Here is a 16,262-nt window from a genome sequence, read left to right on the forward strand (position 1 = left end):
ATGCAGGGGACACGGGTTCAAGCCTTGGTCCGGGAAGATCCCACATGCCACGGAGCAGCTAAGCCCGTGAGCCACAACTACTGAGCCTGTGCTCTAGAGCCCACGAGCCACAACTACTGAAGCCCACGCGCCTAGAGCCGGTGCTCCTCAACAAGAGAAGCCACCGCAATGAGAAGCCCGCGCACCGGGAGGAAGAGTAGCCCCCGCTCACCGCAACTAGAGAAAGCCCTCGCGCAGCAATAAAGACCCAATGCAGCCAAATAAAAATAAATTAAAAAAAAAAAAAAGAATGAACAGTGTCTGAAGTCAGGGCTCCAAGGGAGCATCCTCTTTTTTTTCTACTGCCGTGTAAGATCCCTGTCCTATTCTCTGAGCAGCTCTAAAATCTTGTTTCTTTCCATTCTAGAACCTAACAAAATCTTGGATTTGGTTTGCTCTAGCAGTTACAGTCACTGAGGCGCTTTTCTCTCTCTCCTTCCCTCAGTTAATAGGTTTCCTGTGCCCAGTTGGAAATGGGGCAGGTTGGAGAGGACCTTTCCTCTTTCCAAATGGAGACCGTGCTGAAAGCAGCAGATTTTGTGTCCATTTGGTATCACTGCTGCCTCTTCCCAAGCTCCTGTCCCTGTCATCAGCTGACCCTTTCTTTCTGTGATGTATGAATAGGGCTATGAGTTTCAGTGAAGGTAAAATATGTGTTTTCCAATAAAATCTGTTTTTGAATCTATCCTGGGGACAAAAATACTTTCATAATTATTAAAAACTGTGTACTGGTCTGTCATAAAAAACAACAATATGTATAGGACTTCAGAAATTACAAAAAAGCTTCCAGATACATTCTCATTTGCCCTGTGTGTAACACCGCGGGACGTGGTATTATCATTGCCATGTTGTAGATGATGGAGCTGCCGCTGAGGCAGGTAGGCATTTTGCCCTTGCCCAAGGTCATATAGCAAATAAGCGGTATCTTTTAGCCAAGTCTTAGCTCTACAGCCCCACTCTTTCTACTACTTTATTCCTTCTAACGTGTGCCGAAAAGCATTTTTATTTGTTTAAAGAAAAATAAAGTACTTTCACTCCTCCTAATGAATTTTTAAAAATATTTATTTATTTATTTGGCTGTACCGGGTCTTAGTTGCGGCAGGCGGGATCTTCATTGCAGCATCCTTGTTGCAGCATGTGGGATCCTTAGTTGTGGCATGCGAACTCCTAGTTGTGGCATGCGGGATCTAGTTCCCTGACCAGGGATCGAACCACCCAGGCCCCCTGCATTGGGAGCATGGAGTCTTAACCACTGGACCACCAGGGAAGTCCCCTCCTAATGAATTTGAACATGTGTAAGCTTTTTAAAAAATAGAAATGTGTTGGGAATTCCCTGGTGGTCCAGTGGTTAGGACTCCGTGCTTCCACTGCCGGGGCACGGGTTCCATCCCTGGTTGGGGAACTAAGATCCCCGCAAGCCGCACGGCATGGCCAAAAAACAAAAGGAAATGTATTCCTATAATTTGAAAGATGAGCCATGTTAGTAAGGCCAACTCTTTAGAGAGCAGTTAATTATTTTAGACCATCTCATTCCCTAGCTTTATCTCTTTGTGCCCTGCCATGGTGGGGTTAATGCCATCCTGGTTAGTGAAGGGCTCTCCATCATAGGGTGGGCAAGGGAGGATGTCTCAGGTTCAGGGGATTTGCTACTTTTTTAGTGGTTCTGGCATGAGGTTTGAAAGTGAGCAGTTTAAGCATTCCCCCCCCCCAGATTTCAGCTATTTGTGGTAGCTCTTTGTTTTAACCCAGTATCAAAAAAAGAAGAGGGTGGTTATTTTGTTGCTCAAGCAGAGACTGAACATCACCTGCTTTGACTGCTACAGTGTAATTCATCCATGTCTCCATCCCTATCTTTGGCATGTTCTGAGGACTCCCATCGTGGAACCACACAGGGCTGCTTCTCCATTTTTACAGGATACAGAAATACTGGAAGCTTCAAATTGTGCTGTTGTATTCAGGTGAAGTAATTTTGTTCATAGGAAAACAAGTTAAAGATTATTTTGTGTTTTTGGAAAATGGAGAGTTTATAATAACCATAATCCAAAGTTTACATCTTTTCTGATGCTAAAACTCAGCAGAAAACTCCAGAAGAAATTGTTTTGTTAGAGATAGGACAGGGAACTGCCCAAGGGAGTTAGACATATCAAGTAGGCTACTTTTATTGAATGTATTGAATTAGATGACAAGGAAATGTATTAAGTGCATATATATTACCTGTCACTGACTACATCTGAAGCCCTAAATCTCTTAGCAAAGAGACCTGAGCATGCAGGGAAAGTGAATGCTGAACCCAAGCTGGTGTGTGTGTGGTGGTGTGTGTTCTGAGGGCTTTTTAAAAATTTTATTTATTTTTCCTTAGTTTTATTGAGATCTAATTTACATAGAACATTGTATTAGTTTTAGGTGTACAACACGATGATTTGATATACATATATATTATGAAATGATCACCACAAGTTAACACCTCTCACCTCACATACTGAGATCTTTTTATTGAGTTATAATTAACATACAATATTATATTTCAGGTGTACAACATAGTGATTTGATATTTTATGCATTATGAAATGACCACCACAATAAGTCCAGTTACCACCCATTACCATACAAAGCTGTTACAATACTGTTGACTATATTCCCTATGTGTACCTTATATACCTGTGAGTTATTTATCTTATAGCTGGAAGTTTGTACCTCTTGATCCTCTTCACCTATTTCATCTGTACCCCCAACCCTTCCTCTGTGGCAACCACCAGTTTGTTTTGAGATCTTTTTGAAGGAAGAATAGATATCTTTAATTTCTTATTGCAATGCTGGGATGTTTCTTATTTTTCCCATGGTATCCTTCTAACACTTCTCCTTATCCCCTCCCCCACTTTTCCTCCAACACTTTCCTAAAGCAGAATTTGTGGAAAACATATTCTGGTTTATTTATTTATTTATTTAATTTATTTTTGGCTGCGTTGGGTCTTCGTTGCTGCGAGCGGACTTTCTCTAGTTGCCGCGAGCGGGGGCTACTCTTGGTTGTGGCTCGCGGGCTCTAGAGTGCAGGCTCAGTAGTTGTGGTGCACGGGCTTAGTTGCTCCGCGGCATGTGGGATCTTCCTGGACCAGGGCTCGAACCCGTGTCCCCTGCATTGGCAGGCGGATTCTTAACCACTGAGTCACCAGGGAAGCCCCCTATTCTGTTTTTAAGTTAGAATTTTATAAGCCAGCCCCTTAGGTGACAGCATTCCCAAAAAATCAGGAGTTATGTGTCTATTTTGGAAGTACAATTTTTAAAACTGCAGCGATCACTTATTAACATCACTGAAAGCATAGAATCAAAAAGTGATATTTGCACTTTTAAAGCATTATTAGATGATAAAATTAGAGATAAAGGAATAATTCACATTCCAGAGCTCGGTAATGTCTTCACAATAGTGCTTTCTGTATGATAGACATCACTCTCCAATGTCAAAGGGGGCCTCCTTCACCAGAAGTTAGCATTTTCTGGGGGTCTCTTCCATGCCATCTTACTCTAGGGACAAGGAGTGCACTTGGGGTCTAGTCAGAAGCCTGGTCCTAACTCCCATCTCAGGCTTTGACCTCGTTTTCTACAGCTGCAACCATAGTATGTTGGGTGAGGCTCTGGATACAGAACTCTTGCAGCTCTGAGTTTCCATGGTTCCAAGAGCACAGATGAAATAACAGCATAACCTAAATTTTGTTGGAATACGTTGCTTGACTGTGTTTAGCCTGTGTGTGTGTGTGCACACATGCACACACATGTCTGAGTATTCTAGGAATAATATAATTATAGTGGATGCATTCCTGAGCAATGATGAGCAATAATGGGGAACAGTATGGCTGACTGTCTCTATGATAACCTCAATTAACTATGTGTATGCATATTTTACTTATTTTGGTAATTTGTATTTTATTTAATTTATTTATTATTTATTTATTTATTTGGCTGCACTGGGTCTTAGTTGCGGCAGGCGGGATCTTCGTTGCCACATGCGGGATCCTCAGTTGCTGCATGCGGGATCCTTAGTTGCGGCATGTGAACTCCTAGTTGCGGCATACGGGATCTAGTTCCCTGACCAGGGATCGAACCTGGGCCCCCTGCATTGGGAGTGCGGAATCTTAGCCACTGGGCCACCAGGCAAGTCCAGTAATTTGTATTTTAAAGTATAAATAATTTTATGTTCATGATAGTGCATTTGTGACCATCAGTTACTTGTGATCGCAGCGATTATTGGCCATTATTTCTGCTGTGGAATTGTAAGAGCTGTGGAGGAGGGGGGTAGAGGAGACACAGGGAGAGAGATGACTCATTTTAACCTTTTCTGGAGCAAACAGGTGATCACATCAGAAAAAGATGCTTTTTAGTATTCATTTCCCCTTCCCCCCACCCCCAAACACCTTTATCAGTGATGTATGACTGCCTTTCTGCATTGACTTTGTTCTTCAACCACTGCCTTCAAGCTGGTGCTTCTTTTCAAGTGCCTTGTAGACTTGAGAGCACTTTGCATTTAAGTGAGTCTGAGGCAATCTTTTCGGCAGAGATGCTCAGTTATCATATGCTTCTTGGGGACAACTCTTTGAGGTCCTCATTTGCTAAAGTCTCATCATGAGAATTTAAGGACTGCTACAGAGCATCTTCGTTAGACTTATTAAGCCACATGGCTGAGGGAATTCCCTGGCGGTCCAGTGGTTAGGACTCCGTGCTTCCACTGCAGGGGGCACAGGTTCCATCCCTGTTCGGGGAACTAAGATCCCACATGCCATGCACATGGCCAGAAAAAAAAAAAAGAGAAGGGTTCACAGAAGGCAGGAGTCCCTCTGTGATCCATGTTGGTCCTAGGAAGCATGGTTTTATTTTGTTTCTGTGTTGCTGAGGACCAGGAGTTGAGTGGCCTGAACAGTTGTCACAGAGGTGATGGTTTCTTAGAGGTTCTTTTCATATAACACCTGAACAACCATGAAGAAAATGCTAATTAGCTGCTCTCCAAAAATATTTTCAAAAAATGATGCTTTGCCAAGGCATGGAAACAACACAAGTGCCCATCAATAGACGATTGGTTTAAGAAGATGTGGTATATATATATAATGGAATATTACTCAGCCATAAAAAGAATGAAATAATGCCATTTGTAGCAACATGGATGCACCTAGAGAATATCATACTAAGTGAAGAAAGTCAGACAGAGAAAGAAAAATATTATATGATATCATTTAGGGACTTCCTAGGTGGTCCAGGGGTTAAGACTCAGCGCTTCCAATGCAGGGGACGTCTGTTCGATCCCTGGTCAGGGAACTGGGGAACTATGATCCCGCGTGCCGTGCAGCATGGCCAAAAAATTTAAAAAAAATTTTAAATATATGATATCATTTATATGTGGAATCTAAAAAATGATACAAATGAAATTATTTACAAAACAGAAACAGACTCACAGACATAGAAAACAAACTTACGGTTACCAAAGGGGAAAGGGAGGGAGAGGAGGGATAAATTAGGAGTTTGGGATTAGCAGATACAAACTACTATACATAAAATAGATAAGCAACAAGGATTTACTGTATAGCACAGGGAACTATATTCAATACATTGTAATAACCTATAATGGAAAATAAAAATAATCTGAAAAAATATATATATAACTGAATCACTTTGCCATATACTAGAAACTAATACAATATTGCAAACCAACTATACTTCAATTTTTAAAAATGCTGCTTTGGGTTTGAATGCCCCATCATACATTTCTTTTCATCAAGAAACCCTAGGCTTTTCCATTTTAAACCTCCCATATTTCCCAAAGCAAGACAACCGGTCTTCATTAGTCTCAAAGGTTAGCAGAGCTTTTCCTCACAGAGAGCTATGGACGCTGAAGGGTTCAAAAGCAATTATAACATATTCAAGACTCTCTTCCTTATGGTTCCAGCAAATATCTCTGCCATCTGTCTGCCTGCTTTTTCTGTCACTGCTGAAATTCTGACACCATGCTCATGGTCAAAGCCACTCCTGTGGCTATTCGAATTTATTTCCTGCTTTTCTCATTCTCTTTCTGTTTTTCATGCTGCTATCAAACTCACCTAGTTATTCACAGTAATTCTCTTAGTGAGAATCAATAAGAGGTTTTGATTCTCAAGACATATAACCTGATTTTTCTGACATATTTTTCCTTGTCCTTGTTACTGTACTTAGACCCAGAGAAGTAACATTTTCTTCTGCATTTGTAAAACTCTCTACTTTTTCCCCCAAAGATATTTCACCACAGTTGACTATTTTAACTGATAACATGTAGCATGTACCATGCACTCCTTTCCTTAGTCCTTGAAAATAATTTTCAGCTTTTGTTCTGCTATATCGTTATTCCCAGATACTTTTTTGGCAGTACGGTGTAGTAACTTGCTACTCTTTTAAAGGCCACAGTAATTTTTTTTCTTTTTCTTTTTCTTTTTTATTTATTTTTTATACAGCAGGTTCTTATTAGTTACCTGTTTTATACATATTAGTGTATATACGTCAATCGCAATCTCCCAATTCATCCCACCACCACCCCCTCCCCCTGCTTTCCCCCCTTGGTGTCCATACGTTTGTTCTCTACATCTGTGTCTCTATTTCTGCCTTGCAAACCGGTTCATCTGTACCATTTTTCTAGATTCCACAAATGTGCGTTAATATACAATATTTGTTTTTCTCTTTCTGACTTACTTCACTCTGTGTGACAGACTCTAGGTCCATCCACATCTCTACAAATGACCCAATTTCGTTCCTTTTTATGGCTGAGTAATATTCCATTGTATATATGTATCACATCTTCTTTATACATTTGTCTTTTGATGAGGTTGCTTCCATGAGTGGGCTCTTGTAAATAGTGTTGCAAGGGCCACAGTAATTTTAAAAATCCAAAACTTTCTTTTTACCACTTAAAAAATCCTAATGCACCCAACAAGGATTTTGAAATGGCCAGGGAACAGTTCGTGATACGCAAAGGATATCTCTGTTTCTTAGCAAAGTGATAGAACATAAACACCTGCAACTCAACAGACTTGTGAGATACTTTCTTAATTGTGAAATAATGTTTAAATTATATTGATTTAGTGTTATTTTTTGCATTCAAAATCTCTGAAAAATTAATAATCCAAGTGTGGTATGAAGGGTACCATTTTATTAATTAGATTAGTGGGCTGCCAGAGCCGAATATTCCCCACTTTACCAAGCACAAGGGCTTCCTGTAGAATTCTACTAGACCAAGACAGGCCTTTCCTCTGAGCAATAGTGATAAAGTTGTCTAAATATGTGAACTGCAGTGTTTTTGTTTTCTTCAAGTAAAAAGTTGAAAGATGTGTTGGAGGATTTTGCGAGCAGACTTTTTGTTTCTTAATGACTATTTTGCCTCACAGAGAGACTGAGTGACTTGGCTGCTCTCAGAGGTGGCAGAGGCCCACTTGGGGGGTTACAGCCCTCATTTGCTGGGCTTGGGGCAAATATTCAATGAATATTCTTTAGTAATGAGTGTTAGTACAGTTGCAACATTTTTATACATTTTAAGGTTGGCCCTTTGAACATTTGGATTTCATAGAATATATTAAAATGGTTTAAAGCTCTATGGAGGGACTTTCCTGGTGGCACAGTGGTTAAGACTCTGTGCTCCCAATGCAGGGGGCCCGGGTTCGATCCCTGGTCAGGGAACTAGATCCCACATGCATGCCGCAACCAAGAGTTCGCATGCCACAAATAAGGAGCTGGCGAACTGCAACTAAGGAGCCCGCCTGCTGCAACTAAGACCTGGTGCAACCAAATAAATAAATAAATATTAAAATAAAACTCTATGGAGTAAATATCTACCCCTAACCCCATTTTTGACACTATAGCGAGATATTTTGAATTGCAAAGTCCCATAATGGCCCTTCTTTTTACTTATAACATTGTATAATTATGTAACAATGGGAAAGTGTTCAGAATAAGTCCTTCCTTTTATGTTTTTATGTTGTGTGAACACTATGGAATAAATCGATATCTGTTGTCATTGCCATAGGTTATTCTTATCACATGTGGTTTTTCCAGTTACTACGCACATAGCATAATTTAAACCATTCAAGCACTGGAGTCAAGAGAACTGGTCTGAGTTCCAGCTTACTAAGCAGGTGGTGCTCAAAACACAGCCATGGGCAAAGGACCACAGAAGTCCATTCTCTGAAGTTGGTGTGTGATGTGTTAATTTATAGCCTAATTCTCCTGTTGACTTCTCAATTCACTGCATCATAAAGATTTTAGCTGTAGCTAAAAAAGAAAAAAAGAAATCCAGAGACTGATACTTTCCTCATAATTTCCAGAGTTTTAACATGCAGGGTATATATAAAAAGTATATATATTTGGATTTCATATTATATCTGTTCCATATGACACATATAACATGCATATGTGACACATATACATAGAAAACATATTCATATGATAAAACTGTGGTACAGACTTCAGTAATTCATGTACAACCATCATTACTTTTGCCATATCCATATACCAAATGAACGTTATTACCTAATATGTTTTTTTTAATCTTTATTGAAGTATAGTTGATTTACAATGTTGAGTTAGTTTCTCGTGTACAGCAAAGTGATTTAGTTTCATATATATATATATATATATATATATATATATATATATATATATATATTCTTTTCATGTTCTTTTCCATTATGGTTTATTACAGGATATTGAATATACTTCCCTGTGCTATATAGTAGGACCTTGTTGTTTATCTATTTTATATATAGTAGTGTGTATCTGCTAATCCCAAACTCCTAATTTATCCCTCTCCCACCCCTTTTCCCCTTTGGTAACCATAAGTTTGTTTTCTATGTCTGTGAGTCTGTTTCTGTTTTGTAAATAAGTTCGTGTCATATTTTAGATTCCACATATAAGTGATATCATATATTTGTCTTTGTCTTACTTACTTCACTTAGTATGATAATCTATAGATCCATCCATGTTGCTGCCAATGGCATTATTTCATTCTTTTTTATGGCTGAGTGGTGTTCCATTGTATATATGTACCACGTCTTCTTTATCCATTCATCTGTCAAGGGAATTTAAATTGCTTCCATGTCTTGGCTATTGTAAATAGTGCTGCTATGAACATTGGGGTGCATGTATCTTTTGAATTATATGCCCAGGAATGGGATTGCCGGATCACATGGCAACTCTGTTTTTAGTTTTTTGAGGAACCTCCATACTGTTTTCCATAGTGGCTGCACCAATTTACATTCCCACCAACAGTGTAGGAGCCCTAATATGTTTCTTTTTTTTTTTTATTAAGATACCATATAATCCACCATTTTATTTATTTATTTTTTATTTATTTATGGCTGTGTTGGGTCTTCGTTTCTGCGCGAGGGCTTTCTCTAGTTGCTGCAAGCAGGGGCCACTCCTCATCGCGGTGCGCGGGCCTCTCACTATCGCGGCCTCTCTTGTTGCGGAGCACAGGCTCCAGACGCGCAGGCTCAGTAATTGTGGCTCACGGGCCCAGTTGCTCCGCGGCATGTGGGATCCTCCCAGACCAGGGCTCGAACCCGCGTCCCCTGCATTGGCAGGCAGATTCTCAACCACTGCACGACCAAGGAAGCCCCCTAATATGTTTCTTTAAATTGATGCACATTTCAAATTTAAATTAAATGATGCTCAGTCCTAAGTGCAGGGTGCATTTATCACTGGTGGTAATTATGGACACAGCACTAAATAACAGAGAATCACAAGTGAGAGAGATGGCCCCTTCCCCAGGTTCTTTCAGCCTCTGTAGGTATCACAGATAGAAAGTCTCAGTTTGGAACTTTGGACAAAAGAAGTACATCTTTTGACAACAGAAGTGTAAGTCTCAGACCCAGAGCCTCCACCGAACAGTAGGATTTAGCTAAAATTCAGTAATGCTACTTTGTTTTCATTGTACTAACCCCAGTATATAAAAGGGGGGGGAAAAAGCAATAACATAGAAAAAAAAGTTTTGTGATCACATTCGCCTTTATTTATTTATTTATTTATTTTATTTTGGACGGGCTGTGTGGCCTGCAGGATCTTAGTTCCCCGACCAAGTACTGAACCCAGCCCCCGCAGTGAAGGCGCCGAGTCCTAATCACTGGACCACCAGGGAATTCCCAACGTTCTCCTTTAAGAACATAAATTGTTAAAGTTAATTTTATTTAAAAAGACATAAGTGAACATGTGAGAATTTACCATGTTAGTACTACTTTAATTTAATCTAAGCAATTCATAATTATTATAGGGATTTTTCAAATAGCCATGCTGGAACTCAGAAAAGAAATAGAAACACCAGGTAAAGAAGCCAGGTCTTTCTAGTATTTTGCTTTTTACTCAAATATTGAGACTATTTTACATAACTAATTATAAGTTGCTATATAACTATGGTTATGGCAATTATAAGTTTGATTGATGTGTAGGATCAAAAACTGCAAATACAATAAGCTTTTGGTTCTCTTGCTAATCCTCCTTCACAAACCCAGATACACATCTGAATATGCAACAGGCACAGATTGGGTGACAGCCTCAGAACAGAGATTGGGAGCAAGAGGGCAGACAGGCACAAAGGAGAAGCCATTCCAAACTGGGGGCACCAGCCTGCAGGCAAACGGAGCCCTTCATGCATGCGCGCTGTGAGGAGACTGTGGTCTATATATACAGTCATTGCATGACAGCAACTGCCAGGGCTACCTATTGGTGTTGGTGACATTCCAGAGCTCTCCATGCAGTCTCACTTGTGGGGCATGCATTTTCCATAAGAGTGAGAAACTTCATCTATTTGCCTGCTTTCAGATGGTGTTTAACTCTCTGCTTTAACTTTTGAAAGGGGAAAAGAATCGCTAACAAAAGTGTAAGAACATATTGTTGTAGTTGTCGATGTTTGCTCCAGCAACTATAGCTTGTGAAAGGGGCCCAACTCCATGGAAGAAAGGGACATTATAAGTCCCAACTCCGTGACTGAGACTTTGGGCAAGTTGCCTTACATTTGGGTGTCTCCATTTCCTGACCTGTAAGATGGGTACAATAATACATACCCATCTGACTTAGGCTGTTGTTGACCTAATTAATCTCCAAATACCCTTTTCACTGTAAAATGTCTGTGATCTGCGTTCTAAGATTACACAGATGAACTAATTTCCTTTCATTGGGGTATTTTCCTAGGAAAATGGTTATGGTTTCCTGTCTTCCCTTTTGGAATCTCTTAAGTAACACTCCACATCTAAGCTCCTGGTGGTGATTTCTGACACACGCAGCAGTGAGCGGTAGCTTGCAGTGAGCAGCGTCTGGGAGCGAGACTTTAGTTCTCTGACCGGGAATCGAACCCTGGTTGCCCGGGTGGAAACCAGGAATCTTAACTGCTAGACCACAGGGCCAGCAGCCGGAATCTAAATCCCCAGTCCCTGTCTACCTTGAAAGGAGGGATCTGACAAGGAGACAGAAGGTATAGAGGAAAGTAAAGTTCTTATTAGGAAAGAAGAGTACATGCAGAAAGATGCATGGGCGAACTCAGCGAGAGAGTCCTGAGAGTCGCACCTTTGGGAAGTTTAAATCCTTTATAAGGGGGCAGTCTTCTGGGTCTTTGTCTTCTTCTTGACCAGTCGTATTTCTTTGACTCCATGGCTAATTTGTCTCAGGACCCTCCCCTGGGTGCGAATGCACCCCTCAGTCAAGATGGTGTTGGTGGCATTCCATTGCAAAGGCGTCTGGGAGGGAAAATAGCAAGACTCATTATGGTCTGGCATCCCCTGCCTTTTTGACCCCATGGAGGCTTCCTGCATATGTGTAGTGTTTCCCTTGCCCCAAGGATGAGAAGTGTATGACCTCTTGATCTTTTAACAAGGTTTAGTCCCTCTCTGTTCCTGCCGTAGAAGTGTCCAATGTCCGGCTATTTGCCCTATTCCTGTTGTTGTTTCTTACATCGAAGTGCAGATCTTGAAATGCAGACAGGAGGCTGATAGTGAATGTCCGGCCTGGAGCCCATCTATTTCTCATCCCAGGAAGTGTGAACAGGAGGCCAGTTGTAAACTTCTAGCCTGGAGCCCATCTATCTCCTGCCTCAGTGGGCTCACAATGACTAATGTCCTGCCGAGTTCCACAGTCCACACAGGTGGCATCCAGGCGATGTGACTCTGGGAGGTGATGTGGGAAACTGTAAGATAAGGTGACACCGGGAAGATATTTTATCAAAACGCCAAATTGTGAGAAAGCATATCCTCCTTCGCATTTCAACACATTTATGTCACTTGGGCGACAGCTCTTAAGCAGCAGTGCACTGGCAGCTGCTAAGCTGGCTTGTCACATGTCCACGGATTCAGCCGGAAAAGAGACAGTGAACCCAAACTCACTCAGGCAGTGTAGTCCTTACAGAGACAGCAAAAGTAAGACCAGCGTGATGTCAGCTCCCATGTCCTTAGTCCCACAGTTTGACACTGAACCAGAAGGGCCAGATGACAGGCCGTGGGTCGCTCTGTCATTGAAGAACCAACTTTAAACCACAGCCAAGCAATTTTGTAGACTTTACACAGAAGCCTGCAGCTGTACCCTAAGTGTGATCAAGGTGGGAATTCCAGCTGCACCAGAGCCAGGGAGGCAGATGGAAAATTGCCTATTGGCGGCTCCTCCTCAGGCTGCTTGTCTTGTCATGTCCCAGGGAAAATCCCAGGACATTCTGCCAAGACCCATTTCAGACTTCAGCCAAACCTTGGCCCATGTGGGCTCCATGGAGATGTGCAAGGTCACCGCCACGGCAGAGCCATTCCCCTACACCTGCACTGCCTGACCTTTCATGGATCCAGCTAGCTAAGAATTCTTTTTATTTTATTTTTTCTATTTTTTGGCCGCACTGTGGTGCGGTCTGCGGGAGCTTAGTTCTCTGACCAGGTATGGAACCTGCGCCCTTTGCAATGGAAGCGCAGCATCTTAACCATTGGACCACCAGGGATGTCCCTAAGAATTATTTTTAGAAGCACAGGCCATCCCTTCAGACGCCCCATCAGTCATTGTACTGATAGGGGCTTGGACAAAAACCCTTTCTATTTGTTTTGAGTGAAATCAGATGAGAGTGACTGTGGCTACAACTCCCAGTAGAACAATCACACCTGCCTGGAGGACAGGATGCAGCCAGGATCTTGATCCAGAGCCAAGCCAGCCAAATATGTCATTTAATCCAGATGCAGCAAGAGGTGTTGGCAACTGTACACACCCTGACTTAGTGGCCAGCAGGAAGTCCAGGGTGATGGGATTGTCCATCCCCAGTCACGCTAGAGAGTGTAGACTGGTTCATGTGTGGCAGGCAAGTATAGGCTTGATGTCCATGTCAGAAGTGGTACCCTACTGGGCCATAAACTGTAGCAGAAGTGTATCATTTATTACGACAGGAGTAAACCAGTTTTATGTCCCTTATGATAGAAACTCAACCGAATTAAACAGTTCCTACCTCAGCCAGCTCAGCCCCCTGCCACAGCCTGCTCAGGGGGAACTAGATTCTACTAATAGGTTTGTAGCAACCTCAGCAGCAGCATTTTGTTGCCTTGGGGTCCAGGACAAGGTTACCACAGCATTCGGAAATGATAGGACAGGTCAGGGGTCCTGCAGGCAAGAGCCAAGAGAGCCTAATGGTGCCCCCCACCCATGCCAACCCCTGGGTCCAAGGTGTTCCTTTCCCACCAGCCCAGGTTGTCACTCTCCTTTTGTGGTCACGTGATGGGTACCCCCAGTCTCCGAAGCACCCACATCTTCTAATCTCCCCATGTCTTCCCCACACTGTGGGTCTAGGCTCATCCTAAGATGGCCCAGTGGTTTCCTTCTTTGTATACCTTGTGCCCTCCTAGATCATCTTCCGCCTCTGGACGTGTGCACCCCTCCAGGACCAACTTAGAAATTGTCACCTCATACCTATGATCATCATTAACCCAGAGTGAAGAGAAACACCAAGTTAGTAGCTCCAACCTCCCGTCTCTTCTGGGCCACTTGCCAAGTCCCGGGTTCCTGCAGGTCGGTGTGGAAGGGAACAGGCAGAATGAAAAGGACTACTTGGGTGGTTTGGGTCTCTTACAGTCAGTCTGGGCCTCTTTCCCTTCCCCCGAACTTCATAATTAAAACATTTTCTCCAAATGGGAAGTTCTCTTGTGGAGAATTGCCACATCTAGAGCTCATACTGCCTGTATTTGGGGTTTTTTAAAAAATTTTTTGCCGCGCAGTACGGCTTGCAGGATCTTAGTTCCCTGACCAGGGGAACTGGTCCCTGCAGTGGAAGCAGGGAGTCCTAACCACTGGACCGCCAGGAAGTTCCCAATACTGCCTGTTTTAAATGTATGCGCCACTGGAAACAGCCCTGCTGGCCCACTTATCTTTTTTTAAAATTAATTTTTATTGGAGGAGAGTTGATTTACAGTGTTGTGTTAGTTTCTGCTGTACAGCAAAGTGAATCAGTTATACATATACATATAGCCACTCTTTTTTTTTTTTTGGCTGCGTCAGGTCTTATTTTCGGCACACGGGATCTTTCATTGAGGTGTGCGGGCTCTTCGTTGCAGCGCACGGGCTTCTCTCTAGTTGTGGCATGTGGGCTCCAGAGCAGGCGGGCTCAGTAGTTGTGGCACGCAGGCTCTCTAGTTGTAGTGCACAGGCTCAGTAGTTGTGGCACACGGGCTTAGTTGACCTGCAGCATGTGGGATCTTAGTTCCCTGACCAGGGATCGAACTCACGTTCCCTGCACTGGGAGGTGGATTCTTAAGCACTGGACCACCAGGGAAGTCCCTATCCACTCTTTATTAGATTCTATTCCCATATAGGTCATTACAGAGTATTGAGTAGAGTTCCCTGCACTATACAGTAGGTTCTTATTCGTTATCTATTTTATATATAGTAGTGTGTATATGTCAATCTCCCAATTTATCTCTACCCCTGCCTTCCCCCTTGGTAACCATAAGTTTCTTTTCTACATCTGTGACTGTATTTCTGTTTTGTAAATAGGTTCATTTGTACCACTTTTAAAGATTCCACATATAAGCGATATTGTATGATATTTGTCTTTGTCTGACTTCACTCATTATGACAGTCTGTAAGTCTATCCATGTCACCGCAAATGGCATTATTTCGTTCTTTTTTATGGCTGAGTAATATTCTATTGTATATATGTACCACATTTTTTTAAATTAAATGAGTCTTTCTATTTAGACTCATTTATTTTATTTTATTTATATTTTCACTTTTTTTACACATCTTAATTGGAATATAACTGCTTTACAATGTTGTGTTAATTTCTGCTGTATAACAAAGTGAATCAGCTATACATATACATATATCCTCATATCTCCTCCCTCTTGCACTTCCCTCCCACCCTCCTTATCCCACCCCTCTAGGTGGTCACAAAGCGCCGAGCTGATCTCCCTGTGCGATGCGGCTGCTTCCCACTAGCTATCTGTTCTACATTTGGTAGTGTATATAAGTCAATGCTACTCTCTCACTTCGTCCCAGCTTATCCTTCCCCCTCCCCGGGTCCTCAAGTCCATTCTCTACCTCTGCATCTTTATTCCTGTCCTGCCCCTAGGTTCATGAGAACAATTTTTTTTTTTTAGATTCCATATACATGTGTTAGCATACTCTATTTGTTCTTCTTTTGCTGACTTACTTCACTCTGTATGACGAACTCCAGGTCCATCCACCTCACTACAAATAACTCAATTTCATTTCTTTTTATGGCTGAGTAATATTCCATTGTATATATGTGCCACATCTTCTTTATCCTTTCATCTGTTGATGGACACTTAGGTTGCTTCCATGTCCTGGCTATTGTAAATAGTGCTGCAATGGACATTGTGGTACATGACTCTATTTGAATTATGGTTTTCTCAGGCTATATGCCCTGTAGTGGGAATGCTGGGTCGTATGGTAGTCCTATTTTTAGTTTTTTAAGGAACCTCCATACTGTTCTCCCTAGTGGCTGTATCAATTTGCATTCCCACCAACAGTGCAAGAGGGTTCCCTTTTCTCCACACCCTCTCCAGCATTTATTGTTTGTAGATTTTTGATGATAGCCATTCTGACCGGTGTGAGGTGATACCTCATTGTAGTTTTGATTTGCATTTCTCTAATGATTAGGATGTTGAGCATCCTTTCATGTGTTTGTTGGCAATCTTTACATCTTCTTTGGAGAAATGTCTATATAGGTCTTCTGCCCATTTTTGGATTGGATT

This window comes from Eubalaena glacialis, chromosome X, assembly GCF_028564815.1.
Source record: "Eubalaena glacialis isolate mEubGla1 chromosome X, mEubGla1.1.hap2.+ XY, whole genome shotgun sequence".
NCBI classification, from domain to species: domain Eukaryota; kingdom Metazoa; phylum Chordata; class Mammalia; order Artiodactyla; family Balaenidae; genus Eubalaena; species Eubalaena glacialis.